Source organism: Gossypium hirsutum, chromosome A06, assembly GCF_007990345.1.
Source record: "Gossypium hirsutum isolate 1008001.06 chromosome A06, Gossypium_hirsutum_v2.1, whole genome shotgun sequence".
NCBI classification, from domain to species: domain Eukaryota; kingdom Viridiplantae; phylum Streptophyta; class Magnoliopsida; order Malvales; family Malvaceae; genus Gossypium; species Gossypium hirsutum.
The window spans coordinates 85,866,874-85,881,055 of record NC_053429.1 but is presented as its reverse complement, the minus strand read 5'-3'; the positions used below and the strand labels follow the sequence as shown (position 1 = coordinate 85,881,055).

Genomic DNA, 14,182 nt, shown 5'->3' with positions numbered 1-14,182 from the left:
AAAAAAGGGGACTTGCATGTCAAATTCCCCCTCTCTAATATGTAGTGGCCGGCCATGCTATAGGTGGAAACATGTCTCCAACATGTTATGCTAGTGATGCATGTTAAGAAAAATAAAATAATAAGCATGGTGATTAAAAAAATGAAAGGAAGGGTGATGGAAAAAAAATAACATGGTCTCACCCCCCCTTGTTGCCGTGAATTGAAGAAAGAAAAAAAAAAGAGTTCATTCTTGAACATCCTTGGCCGAATAGAGGCAAGAAAGGAGGGGGAAAAAGGCTTGAGAAAATCGGCTATGGTGGTTGCTAGACTAAGGTATGTTTGATGTTGTCTTTGAGATGCATGCATGTTTTAAATAGCCCATGTTTAAACCTTGAATCTTGTTGATAACATGAGCAATCGGTCATGAGAAAGGGTTCAAGGAATGGTTGTTGTTCATGTTATTTGGATGAGAAATGGTGAGTTTTGTTGGTTCATGTTAAAGTTAGGTGAATGATGATAGAGGAGTGTTTGAACTATAAAAAAAAAATAATAAATCGGCTACCTTGTTATGAGCTAGGGCCGAATGTGGGTTTGGTTGTGTTTGAATATTACATGCTTGGTAGAATGGTGGATGAAGGTGCCGAATGTATGTTGGATTGATAGAGTCTCCAAATTGATTTTATGTGTGTATGCATGACCGAATATACGTGGTCACATGAGTAAGGAAATGAGTTATTTGATATGTGGTAAAAGTTAAGTACTAAATCGAAGGTTGCTAAAATTGCCATTTCTTAGCCGAATATGTGCTTGATCAATGAAGGAATTGTTGAAGAACATAGGTGAACTTGGTGAGGGCAATCGGCCTAGTGTATAAATGATATGAAGATTTTAGGAAATTGTTTTGGTTAGGTGAATGTATGATTAAGTATATTCGGCAATATACTTAAAGTGGGTACATGATATTACATTATAATTATTGAGCTTGAGTATATGGATATGTGTATATGTGGTCATATAATGACATCTTGGTTTGAAAATTTAATGATGTGTGATTGCCGAATGTGATAAATAAATTCATGTTATTGAGTTAAATATTGAATACTCTTATTTGTATTATTTAAGCTCAAGAACCTAAAGAAGAGGCGTCCAACAAGGGGAAATCGAAGGTCATCGAGTAGCCGACTCGGAATTATTTTACCCAACATAATGTAAGTCATTAAGCATGTAGTGGGTAGTATTTCAAATGGTCATAATGTGTATGTATTGATGCTGATTGGAATGAATAAATATACATATATATATGCATGTACGTATGTGATGATGAAATTGTTGAATGAATGAAAAGAGGTAAGATGTACTGAGTTGTTGATCTCGGCACTAAACGTGCGGGATAACCATTTATGACCATGAGATGGGCGCTAAGTGCGCGGGATTAAATTGTACAGCACTAAGGGTGCGATTTGACTATGTTGCACTCAGTGTGCGAAATGAATATGATGCACTAAGTGTGCGAATTGAGCATGCGGCACTAAGTGTGCGAGTCTGACTATGTAGCACTAAGTGTGCGATTTGATTACGTGGCACTAAGTGTGCGAGTTGATTATATAGCACTGAGTGTGCGGGCTCAATATACATTCGTGAATTATTATGGACACTATGTGTGCGACACTATTGAGTCGATCGCGGACAGCGGGTCGGGTAAGTGTCTTGAGTACGTGGCTAATAGGTGCTATGCTTATACTTGGTGTTGAGCTCGGTAAGTTCGAACCTATGTGACAAATATACTTGAAGTCACGTACATAAGTTTTATCGTAGGATGGGTGAAAGGTCGTATAGTCGTTTGATTGTAACGAAAATAAATCGATTTATGAAATTGCTTCAATGTCCTATTGATGAGTATATAGAATGTGAATGCATGAATTGATATGAAATTGAATTGATAAGTTGGATGAACTATGGTATGGTTCGGTATGGATGGAGTAAATTGTCTCGTTCCATTTTGTTTCCTCTTGTGATAATGTTGTTGATAGATGGTAGTGCATTGCTTATGACTTACTGAGTTATAAACTCACTCGATGTTTCCTTGTCACCCACTATAGGTTGCTTGGACTCATCTATTTTTGCGGGGTCGGGCCGTTATTGAAGTCATCACACCGGATAGCAAGTTTTGGTACTTTCTTCTTAGTGTGTTTAGAAGATCATTTTGGCATGTATAAGCTAGTACGTTGTGTTTGAATTATGGCATGTAAACTTTAAGCCATGCGAAAATGGCACGAATGTTCGATTGAATTGGATCAAGGGTAGGCATGAAATGGACCTAGTTACTTTCGTAACAGATGCTGGCAGCAGCAGTGTCATGAGATTGAAAAATCACTAAAAATAGTGGGAGTGGAATTAATTGATGAATAAATTATGTAATCGAAGCTCGATGAGTCTGCTTTCATGAGGAAGTAACGAAAAGATCATATGGGCAGTATATTAAGAGATAATCAGATTTTAGTGGGACAGGACCAGAACGGTTTCTGGATTCCCTGCTCCGACTTGGGAAATTCATTATAAATTAACCAGAGATAATTACGGGTCGTACCATATATGTGCAGATTCCTCTCTGAGTCTAGTTTTCATAGAAAGAAACGGCAACAGTATTGAAGCCCCGTGCAGGGAGATATCCCAGTCGTAATGGGCAAAGGTCAGTGTAGTCGACCCCTGCAACTTGGGGGACTTTGACTAATAAACTGTACTAATTGGCCCAACCAAAAATTCTAGAAAAAAATAAATAGATGGGCACATGAGTCTAGTTTCTGGGAAAAATTACGAAACTGATTTTCGAGTTACGAAACTCAAGATATGATTTTTAAATCGGCTAGTACACAGATTGGGCAGTGTCTGGAAAATAAATTTTGTAAGGGGTTAAAGCCAGTTAACACCTCGTGTTCGACTCTGGTGTCGGTTTCGGGTTCGGGGTGTTACATTTTATTGGTATCAGAGCTATGGTTTAGTCGGTTCTAGGACTACCATAGCACCTATGAGTCTAGCTATACATGCCATAATGTTAATGTTTAAAAGGGTGATGACTTCTGACGGTTGAAATGTTTTTGTCTTGATTAGTAAATGGATCCCGGTGAAGAAAGAACCCTAGCGGATGACGTTGAGAGCGTAGCGGCTGCTCCTGCACAAGGGACGCCGCCTGTTGAACCTCAGTCATCTGCGAATAATCAAGGTGAGGGGGCTAAACAAGCCTTCTTTACCATGATGAATGAGTGGGTCGCGCAATATGCCCGAGCCAACCCGGCTGTCCAACAATTCCCAAATTTGAATAATCCACCCCAAGAGCCTGTAAGGCCATCAGTCACTGATCCTGTGAGGCTGAGTAAGCCACCTGTAGACTTGATTAGGAAGCGTGGGGCCGAGGAGTTCAAGGCCATAGTAACTGATGACGCCGAAAGGGCCGAGTTCTGGCTTGATAACACCATTCGGGTGTTCGATGAATTGTCATGCACACCCGATGAATGTCTAAAATGTGTTGTATCTTTGTTGCGAGACTCAGCCTACTATTGGTGGAGGACCTTGATTTCCATAGTCCCGAACGAGCGAGTAACTTGGGACTTCTTTCAAACGGAATTCCAGAAGAAATTTATTAGCCAACGGTTCATTGACCAGAAGCGTAAGGAGTTCTTGGAACTCAAGCAAGGCCGTATGACTGTATCTGAATACGAACATGAATTCGTAAGATTTAGTAGGTATGCCCGGGAGTGTGTAGCTGATGAGGTTGCTATGTGCAAAAGATTCGAGGAAGGATTGAATGAAGATTTAAAGCTACTAACGGGTTTTTGGAAATAAAGGAATTCGTAACACTAGTCGAACGAGCCTGCAAGGCGGAGGAACTTGGAAAGGAGAAGAGGAAGGCTGAATTTGAAGCTAGAGATTATCGTAAAAGATCGACGGGTAAAGCTCCGTTCTCAGCTGTGAAGAAGTTCAGGGAGGACATTAATAAGTCGAGGGCGACTGCGGGAATTTCCATCAGGGCAAGACCATCGATGGGCTCCCGAGCTACTTCGGTAGCTAGTGTGGGCAATAATAGTCACGAGAAACCTGAATGTCCCCAATGTGGAAGACGACACCTAGGTGAATGTTGGGGCAAGTCTACTAACAGGGCCTGTTACGGATGCGGTTCGAAGGACCACTTCATTAGAGATTGCACGGAGCTGGATGAGAAGAATAAGATTCAAGGTGCAAGACCTAGTGGAGTGACATCTAGAGGTAGACCACCGAGAATATTAGGAGGCAGGGGTGGTAGTCAGAGGGGGGCCTCTGATACGGCCGATCGCGCCGAGAACCGTACTCCTGCTAGAGCATATGCCATTCGCGCACGAGAGGAGGCATCCTCCCCCGACGTCATCACTGGTACCTTCACTCTCTTTGATACTAATGTGATTGCATTGATTGACCCTGGTTCTACTCATTCATATGTATGAGAAACCTTAGCAAGCAGTAAGACTCTACCTGTTGAGTCTACTGAGCTCGTAATTCGAGTATCAAACCCTTTGGGTCAATGTGTACTTGTTGATAAAGTGTGTAAGAGATGCCCTCTAATAATCCGAGAATCCTGTTTTCCGGCTGATTTGATGCTTTTGCCGTTCGACGAGTTTGATGTTATTCTTGGTTTGGATTGGTTAACCGCGCATGATGCGGTTGTGAATTGCAAAAGCAAGACTATCGATTTGAGGTGCGCAAATAACGAGATAATCCGAGTTGAGTCTGCGGACTTAAGGGGGTTGCCAGCTGTAATATCAGCAATGTTGGCCCAGAAATATGTAAGGAAAGGGTGCGAAGCATACCTCGCGTATGTACTTGATGACAAGGAGTTAGAAAAGAAACCCGAATCGGTGCCGGTGGTCTGTGAATACCCGGATGTTTTTCCTGAAGAGTTACCGGGTTTGCCACCTGTTCGGGAGGTAGAGTTTGGTATTGAGCTTGTACCTGGAACTACGCCTATTTCGATCGCTCCGTATCGTATGGCACTAACCGAGTTAAAAGAGTTGAAAGCTCAGTTGCAAGAATTGACGGATAGAGGTTTCGCTCGACCGAGTTTCTCACCTTGGGGTGCACCAGTATTGTTCGTGAAAAAGAAGGATGGAACCATGAGGTTGTGCATTGATTATCGTCAACTGAATAAAGTGACGATAAAGAATAAATATCCGTTGCCGCGTATTGATGATCTGTTCGATCAATTAAAGGGGGCATCGGTGTTTTCAAAGATAGATTTGAGATCGGGTTATTATCAGTTGCGGATTCGAGATTCGGACGTACCCAAAACTGCTTTCAGAACGAGGTACGGTCACTATGAGTTCTTAGTGATGCCGTTTGGGCTCACTAATGCCCCTGCGGTGTTTATGGATTTGATGAATCGGATCTTTAGGCCGTATTTGGATCGGTTCGTAGTTGTGTTTATTGATGACATCTTGGTCTATTCAAGAGATGAGGCCGAACATGCTGAGCATCTGAGGCTAGTGTTGCAAATTTTGCGGGATAAGCAGTTATATGCTAAGTTCAGTAAGTGTGAGTTCTGGCTAAGAGAGGTTAGCTTCTTGGGTCATGTGGTATCCGCATCGGGTATTCGGGTTGACCCGAGCAAAATTTCAGCCATACTTAACTGGAAGCCTCCGAGAAATGTTACCGAAGTCCGGAGCTTTCTAGGGCTCGCCGGTTATTACCGACGATTTGTCAAAGGTTTCTCGATGATAGCCACACCAATGACGAAGCTACTTCAGAAGGATGTTAAGTTCGAATGGACGGAGAAATGTCAGAAAAGCTTCGATCAACTGAAAACTCATCTGACTGAAGCTCTAATTTTGGTACAACCCGAATCGGGTAAAGAGTTTGTCGTTTATAGTGACGCATCCCTACTCGGGTTGGGTTGCGTATTGATGCAAGAAGGTCGAGTTGTGGCCTATGCGTCGAGACAATTGAAGCCACACGAGAGAAATTATCCGACCCATGATCTCGAACTAGCCGCCATTGTGTTTGCATTGAAAATATGGCGACATTATTTGTTTGGCGAGAAGTGCCATGTGTTTTCGGATCACAAAAGTCTCAAATATTTGATGACTCAACGGGACTTGAATCTGCGACAAAGACGTTGGCTTGAATTGTTGAAAGATTACGAGCTTGTCATTGATTACCACCCGGGAAAGGCTAATGTGGTTGCGGACGCCTTAAGCCGGAAATCACTGTTTGCTTTGCGAGCGATGAATGTACACTTGTCTGTTCTACCTGACAATGTGTTAGTAGCTGAATTAAAAGCCAAACCATTATTGACTCATCAAATTCGTGAAGCTCAGAAAGTCGATGATGAATTGGTTGCAAAACGAGCTGAGTGTGTTCCGAACAAGGAATCGGAGTTTCAGATTGATGATGATGGTTGTTTGAGGTTTAGAAGTCGTTTGTGCGTTCCAAGGAATTCGGAACTCATTCCGATGATCCTGAACGAAGCCCATTGTAGCCGAATGTCAATTCACCCGGGGAGCACGAAAATGTACAACGACTTGAAACGTCGGTTTTGGTGGCATGGTATGAAGCGAGACATCTCCGACTTTGTTTCGAGATGTTTAATATGTCAACAAGTGAAAGCGGAACATCAAGTGCCTTCAGGGTTACTTCAGCCGATCATGATACCCGAGTGGAAATGGGACCGAGTCACAATGGACTTTGTGTCCGGACTGCCATTGTCCGCAAGTAAGAAGGATGCGATTTGGGTTGTTGTTGATAGGCTGACTAAGTCGGCTCACTTTATCCCCGTGCGTACGGATTTTTCATTGGATAAACTAGCCGAATTGTATGTTACTCAGATTGTGAGATTACATGGAGTACCTATTTCTATCGTGTCGGATAGAGATCCGAGATTCACCTCGCGATTTTGGAAGAAATTGCAAGAAGCTCTGGGTACCAAGCTGCATTTTAGCACCGCTTTTCATCCCCAAACCGATGGTCAATCCGAGCGGATAATTCAGATACTCGAGGACATGCTGAGATGCTGCATCCTTGAGTTTAGTGGTTCATGGGAACGGTATGTACCTTTGATTGAATTCGCTTACAACAATAGTTTTCAATCAAGTATTAAGATGGCACCTTACGAGGCATTGTACGGTCGTAAATGCCGTACACCATTGTTTTGGACCGAGCTCGGTGAAAGTAAAATTTTCGGAGTTGATTTGATTAAAGATGCCGAACAGAAAGTAAAAGTAATCCGTGAAAGTTTGAAGGCAGCCACAGATCGTCAGAAATCGTATGCGGATCTGAAACGGAAGGACATTGAATATCAGGTGGGAGATAAAGTGTTCCTTAAAGTTTCGCCTTGGAAAAAGGTACTTAGGTTTGGCCGTAAGGGCAAGTTGAGCCCGAGATTTATTGGGCCGTACGAAATCTCCGAACGAGTGGGGCCAGTTGCGTATAGATTGATTTTGCCCCCTGAGCTTGAAAAGATTCACGATGTCTTTCATGTTTCGATGCTTCGACGCTATCGATCTGATCCGTCGCATATAATTAGCCCATCAGAGGTTGAAATTCAAGCCGATATGAGTTATGAAGAAGAACCGATACGTATCCTAGCTCGTGAGGTGAAAGAGTTGCGAAACAAAGGGGTTCCGTTGGTTAAGGTGTTGTGGCTCAAACACGGGATCGAGGAAGCAACTTGGGAACCCGAGAGCTCGATGAAAGAACGATATCCAAACCTATTTACTGGTAAGATTTTCGAGGACGAAAATTTCTTAACTGGGGGAGAGTTGTGACAGCCCAAAATTGACCCTAGCCGGGAAGTGGTTTCGGGACCACTAAACCGAGTCACCGAAAGGTTTGAATGTGATGTTTATTGTCTAGAATATGTAATCATGAATGTGTAAAAATTTCAAGCTTCGATTTAGTCGATTGCATGTGAATTTAGTCAATAGGACTTATATGAGAAAATTTAAAAATGTGATAGGTCAATGCATGAGGACCTATTAGTGCATGTGGAAGAAAAAAGGGGTCTTGCATGTCAAATTCCCCCTCTCTAATATGTAGTGGCCGGCCATGCTATAGGTGGAACATGTCTCCAACATGTTATGCTAGTGATGCATGTTAAGAAAAATAAAATAATAAGCATGGTGATTAAAAAAATGAAAGGAAGGGTGATGGAAAAAAAAATAACATGGTCTCACCCCCCCTTGTTGCCGTGAATTGAAGAAAGAAAAAAAAAAGAGTTCATTCTTGAACATCCTTGGCCGAATAGAGGCAAGAAAGGAGGGGGAAAAAGGCTTGAGAAAATCGGCTATGGTGGTTGCTAGACTAAGGTATGTTTGATGTTGTCTTTGAGATGCATGCATGTTTTAAATAGCCCATGTTTAAACCTTGAATCTTGTTGATAACATGAGCAATCGGTCATGAGAAAGGGTTCAAGGAATGGTTGTTGTTCATGTTATTTGGATGAGAAATGGTGAGTTTTGTTGGTTCATGTTAAAGTTAGGTGAATGATGATAGAGGAGTGTTTGAACTATAAAAAAATAAATAAATAAATAAATCGGCTACCTTGTTATGAGCTAGGGCCGAATGTGGGTTTGGTTGTGTTTGAATATTACATGCTTGGTAGAATGGTGGATGAAGGTGCCGAATGTATGTTGGATTGATAGAGTCTCCAAATTGATTTTATGTGTGTATGCATGACCGAATATACGTGGTCACATGAGTAAGGAAATGAGTTATTTGATATGTGGTAAAAGTTAAGTACTAAATCGAAGGTTGCTAAAATTGCCATTTCTTAGCCGAATATGTGCTTGATCAATGAAGGAATTGTTGAAGAACATAGGTGAACTTGGTGAGGGCAATCGGCCTAGTGTATAAATGATATGAAGATTTTAGGAAATTGTTTTGGTTAGGTGAATGTATGATTAAGTATATTCGGCAATATACTTAAAGTGGGTACATGATATTACATTATAATTATTGAGCTTGAGTATATGGATATGTGTATATGTGGTCATATAATGACATCTTGGTTTGAAAATTTAATGATGTGTGATTGCCGAATGTGATAAATAAATTCATGTTATTGAGTTAAATATTGAATACTCTTATTTGTATTATTTAAGCTCAAGAACCTAAAGAAGAGGCGTCCAACAAGGGGAAATCGAAGGTCATCGAGTAGCCGACTCGGAATTATTTTACCCAACATAATGTAAGTCATTAAGCATGTAGTGGGTAGTATTTCAAATGGTCATAATGTGTATGTATTGATGCTGATTGGAATGAATAAATATACATATATATATGCATGTACGTATGTGATGATGAAATTGTTGAATGAATGAAAAGAGGTAAGATGTACTGAGTTGTTGATCTCGGCACTAAACGTGCGGGATAACCATTTATGACCATGAGATGGGCGCTAAGTGCGCGGGATTAAATTGTACAGCACTAAGGGTGCGATTTGACTATGTTGCACTCAGTGTGCGAAATGAATATGATGCACTAAGTGTGCGAATTGAGCATGCGGCACTAAGTGTGCGAGTCTGACTATGTAGCACTAAGTGTGCGATTTGATTACGTGGCACTAAGTGTGCGAGTTGATTATATAGCACTGAGTGTGCGGGCTCAATATACATTCGTGAATTATTATGGACACTATGTGTGCGACACTATTGAGTCGATCGCGGACAGCGGGTCGGGTAAGTGTCTTGAGTACGTGGCTAATAGGTGCTATGCTTATACTTGGTGTTGAGCTCGGTAAGTTCGAACCTATGTGACAAATATACTTGAAGTCACGTACATAAGTTTTATCGTAGGATGGGTGAAAGGTCGTATAGTCGTTTGATTGTAACGAAAATAAATCGATTTATGAAATTGCTTCAATGTCCTATTGATGAGTATATAGAATGTGAATGCATGAATTGATATGAAATTGAATTGATAAGTTGGATGAACTATGGTATGGTTCGGTATGGATGGAGTAAATTGTCTCGTTCCATTTTGTTTCCTCTTGTGATAATGTTGTTGATAGATGGTAGTGCATTGCTTATGACTTACTGAGTTATAAACTCACTCGATGTTTCCTTGTCACCCACTATAGGTTGCTTGGACTCATCTATTTTTGCGGGGTCGGGCCGTCATTGAAGTCATCACACCGGATAGCAAGTTTTGGTACTTTCTTCTTAGTGTGTTTAGAAGATCATTTTGGCATGTATAAGCTAGTACGTTGTGTTTGAATTATGGCATGTAAACTTTAAGCCATGCGAAAATGGCACGAATGTTCGATTGAATTGGATCAAGGGTAGGCATGAAATGGACCTAGTTACTTTCGTAACAGATGCTGGCAGCAGCAGTGTCATGAGATTGAAAAATCACTAAAAATAGTGGGAGTGGAATTAATTGATGAATAAATTATGTAATCGAAGCTCGATGAGTCTGCTTTCATGAGGAAGTAACGAAAAGATCATATGGGCAGTATATTAAGAGATAATCAGATTTTAGTGGGACAGGGCCAGAACGGTTTCTGGATTCCCTGCTCCGACTTGGGAAATTCATTATAAATTAACCAGAGATAATTAGGGGTCGTACCATATATGTGCAGATTCCTCTCTGAGTCTAGTTTTCATAGAAACAAACGGCAATAGTATTGAAGCCCCGTGCAGGGAGATATCCCAGTCGTAATGGGCAAAGGTCAGTGTAGTCGACCCCTGCAACTTGGGGGATTTTGACTAATAAACTGTACTAATTGGCCCAACCAAAAATTCTAGAAAAATATACATAGATGGGCACATGAGTCTAGTTTCTGGGAAAAATTACGAAACTGATTTTCGAGTTACGAAACTCAAGATATGATTTTTAAAGCGGCTAGTACACAGATTGGGCAGTGTCTGGAAAATAAATTTTGTAAGGGGTTAAAGCCAGTTAACACCTCGTGTTCGACTCCGGTGTCGGTTTCGGGTTCGGGGTGTTACAACTTTTCCCTCTTGCATCCACATGCAACCCAAACCATTCAATGACGCGTTATTGTAAACCACAAATTCTTTACCCGACTCAGGTTGAACCAAAACTAGTGCCTCAGTTAATAACGCTTTCAACTGCTCGAAACTCTGTTGGCTTTTCCCAAACCACTCAAAATTCACATCTTTCTGTAATAATCTAGTCATCGGTGTAGTAATCATCGATAATCTTTTTACTAAGCGTCGGTAGTAACCAAATAACCCTAGAAACTTCTGACATCAGACACATTTCTAGGTGGTTTCTAATCAACAATCGCTAAAATCTTGTTCGGATCAACTCGTATGCCTTCCGCTGAAGTAATATGTCCCAAAAATCTGACTTCTCGGAGCCAAAATTCACATTTGCTGAATTTAGCAAATAGTTGCTTGTCTATCAAAGCTTGTAGCACAATCCTCAAATGCTCGGCATGTTCAGACTCGTCTCGTGAATAGATCAGAATGTCATCAATGAACACAACAATGAATCTGTCTAAATACGATTGGAAAATTCGATTCATCAAATCCATAAAAATGGTAGGAGCATTAGTTAGTCCAAAAGGCACAACAAGGAATTCATAATTTCCGTACCTCATTCTAAATGCAGTTTTTGGCACATCTAAGTCTTTAACTCTAAACTGATAATAACCCGATCTCAAATCAATCTTCGAAAACACTATTTCCCCTTTTAACTGATCAAACAAATCATCAATTCTCGGAAAGGATACTTGTTCTTTATCATAACCTTGTTGAGTTGTCGATACTCAATGCACATTCTCATTGTTCTGTCTTTCTTCTTTACGAACAATTGATAAATTATAATTTATACATATTTTTACCCCATGTTTAACGCATTTTTTGGATGCTTTTCCATTAGAATTGGTGAATTCGATGCTCCTAATGCTTTAATTTCATGTTTTACACTTAGAAGAGCATAAGAGAGAGAAAGGAACGAGAAGTCAGGCTTGAGCACGGCCTGGACCTCCTCACACAGGTCGACTACACAGCTGTGTCAATTTAGCAGGCTCGAGCATGGCCTAAAGTAATCGCACACAGGCGTGCCACACGGGCATGTCCCTGCCGAGCCCAAGTTGAGTCCAATTCAAAAAAGGCTAATTTTGAGGGCTTTTAGGCATTGCAAAGCCTATAAATACACCCTAGAGAAGGAAGAAAAGAGAGGACAGAGTAGGGGGTAAGGAATTACTCCAGGAAAGGCGATTGATTCATCTTAGAAGCCGGATTCATCATCAAGACTGAATATCTATCCTCAATTCCCCTTCAGGAGTTTTGGGCTTTCTTTATGTTTTGTATTCTTTATTATTCTGGGATGTTTTCTTATTTAGTTATGAACTAAATCCCCTAAGTACCTAAGGGGAATGAAACCTAAGACAAATCTTGTTATTATTTTCTGAATTGTATGATAAATATTTGACTTGTTCTTAATTATGTGTTCTTAATTCTTGTTTTGATATCCCAGGATACTGATTCAAGATAAGCTCTTATTCAAAGGAGGAATAGATCCTGTTTAATAGTACATTTGTCATAATTAAGTGGAGTTGATTGCGCACCTAGACATAAGGTGACAAGATATTTCCAGATTAGGGTGAAACCTAATAAGGGGATCCATAGATCGAGTTAATGCAACCCTAGAGTGTTAATTAGAGAAAAGTCTTGGTTATTCAATCTAGGAATTATATGTTATTAGTCTTGAATAGGGATAATAACATAACATAGGGATCTCTACAGAACAAGTTAAATGAATAAATCATCCGATTCGGAGCCAGAATAACAAGTATAGTCTAGGTGGATTTTATCTTATGTATTGTCTTCATTCAATCGATTTTTCCAAAAGCAATTCCCCAATTTCATTCTCTGTGCATTCTTAGTTTAGATAATTAATTAGTTAAAACAAAAACCTCTTTATTCTTAGGCTAGATAATAAAAAGACAGTCATTACTAGTACTTTTAGTTCCTTTGGGTTCGACAATCCGGTTTTGCTAAAACTATACTACTGTTCGATAGGTACACCTGCCTACATCGCGATAATAGTTAGTTCAAGAACGAGTAATTATAAATGTTTAAAACCTATCACGAAATCACGGGATCAAGTTTTTGGCGCCGTTGCCGGGGAACTAAAATATTAGGAACACTCAATTTTTATTACTTTAGCCATTTATTTTTCGTGCACTTTAATTTATTATTATTATTTATTAATTTACTTTTTCCTTCTCTTGGTAGGTTTTTATAGTTTATGACTAGAAGAAATCCGTCAGGACCATTACTTTTTAACGAAGAAATCGATCGTGCAGTTTGCAAAACTCAAAGAGAAATAAGGCGAAGCTTAATAGACACAGAAAACGAGCAAGAAGACGATATTTAACCCCCAACTGAAGAGATGGCTGAAAACCAAGGCAATCAGCTACCTCCTGCAATTGCGATTAATCAAAATCCTGCTCCACGTACTATGTATGATTATGCTAAACCTTCTTTAATAGGAACTGAATCGAGCATAGTTAGACCTGCTGTAGCTGTAAATACTTTTGAATTAAATCCTAACACTATTCAAATGATACAGCAATTTGTTCAGTTTGATGGTTTGCAAGATAAGGATCCCAACGCTTATTTAGCCAACTTTTTAGAACTATACGATACATTTAAAATTAATGGTGTCTCTGATAATGCCATTCGTCTTCGGTTATTCCTTTTTTCATTGAGGAACAAAGCTAAACAGTGGTTGAACTCGTTACCACGAGGGTTAATTACTACTTGGGAACAAATGACAGAAAAATTTTTACTAAAATATTTTTCACTGGCTAAAACGGCTAAATTACGTAATAATATCTCTTCTTTTGTGCAGATGGATTTAGAAACACTCTACGATACACGGGAGAGATACAAGGACCTTTTGAGAAGGTGCCCTCACCATGGGTTACCACTTTGGCTACAGGTTCAAACATTCCATAATGGCCTGAATTCTTCGACTCGATAAATGGTTGGCGCAGCTACTGGCGGAACCATCAATAATAAAATAGCTAAAGATGCCTATGAGTTTATAGAGGAGATGTCACTGAATAACTATCAATGGCAAGTCATGAGGACAAAGCCAACGAAAATAGCTGGCGTTTATAACGTCGATTCGGTCACCATGCTCTCTAATCACGTAGAACTCTTAAATAAAAAGATTGATGGTTTTCTTAGTTCTTCACAGGT

General features: G+C 40.2%; 1 non-coding gene across 1 annotated transcript; it reads right to left on the bottom strand.

The window, feature by feature from the left end:
• Window positions 1-13,796: 13,796 nt before the first annotated feature.
• Window positions 13,797-13,903, bottom strand: LOC121231216 (small nucleolar RNA R71). The gene has a single exon (XR_005929282.1). It is a non-coding gene; the product is annotated as a small nucleolar RNA R71 (small nucleolar RNA).
• Between the last annotated feature and the right edge of the window lie 279 nt (window positions 13,904-14,182).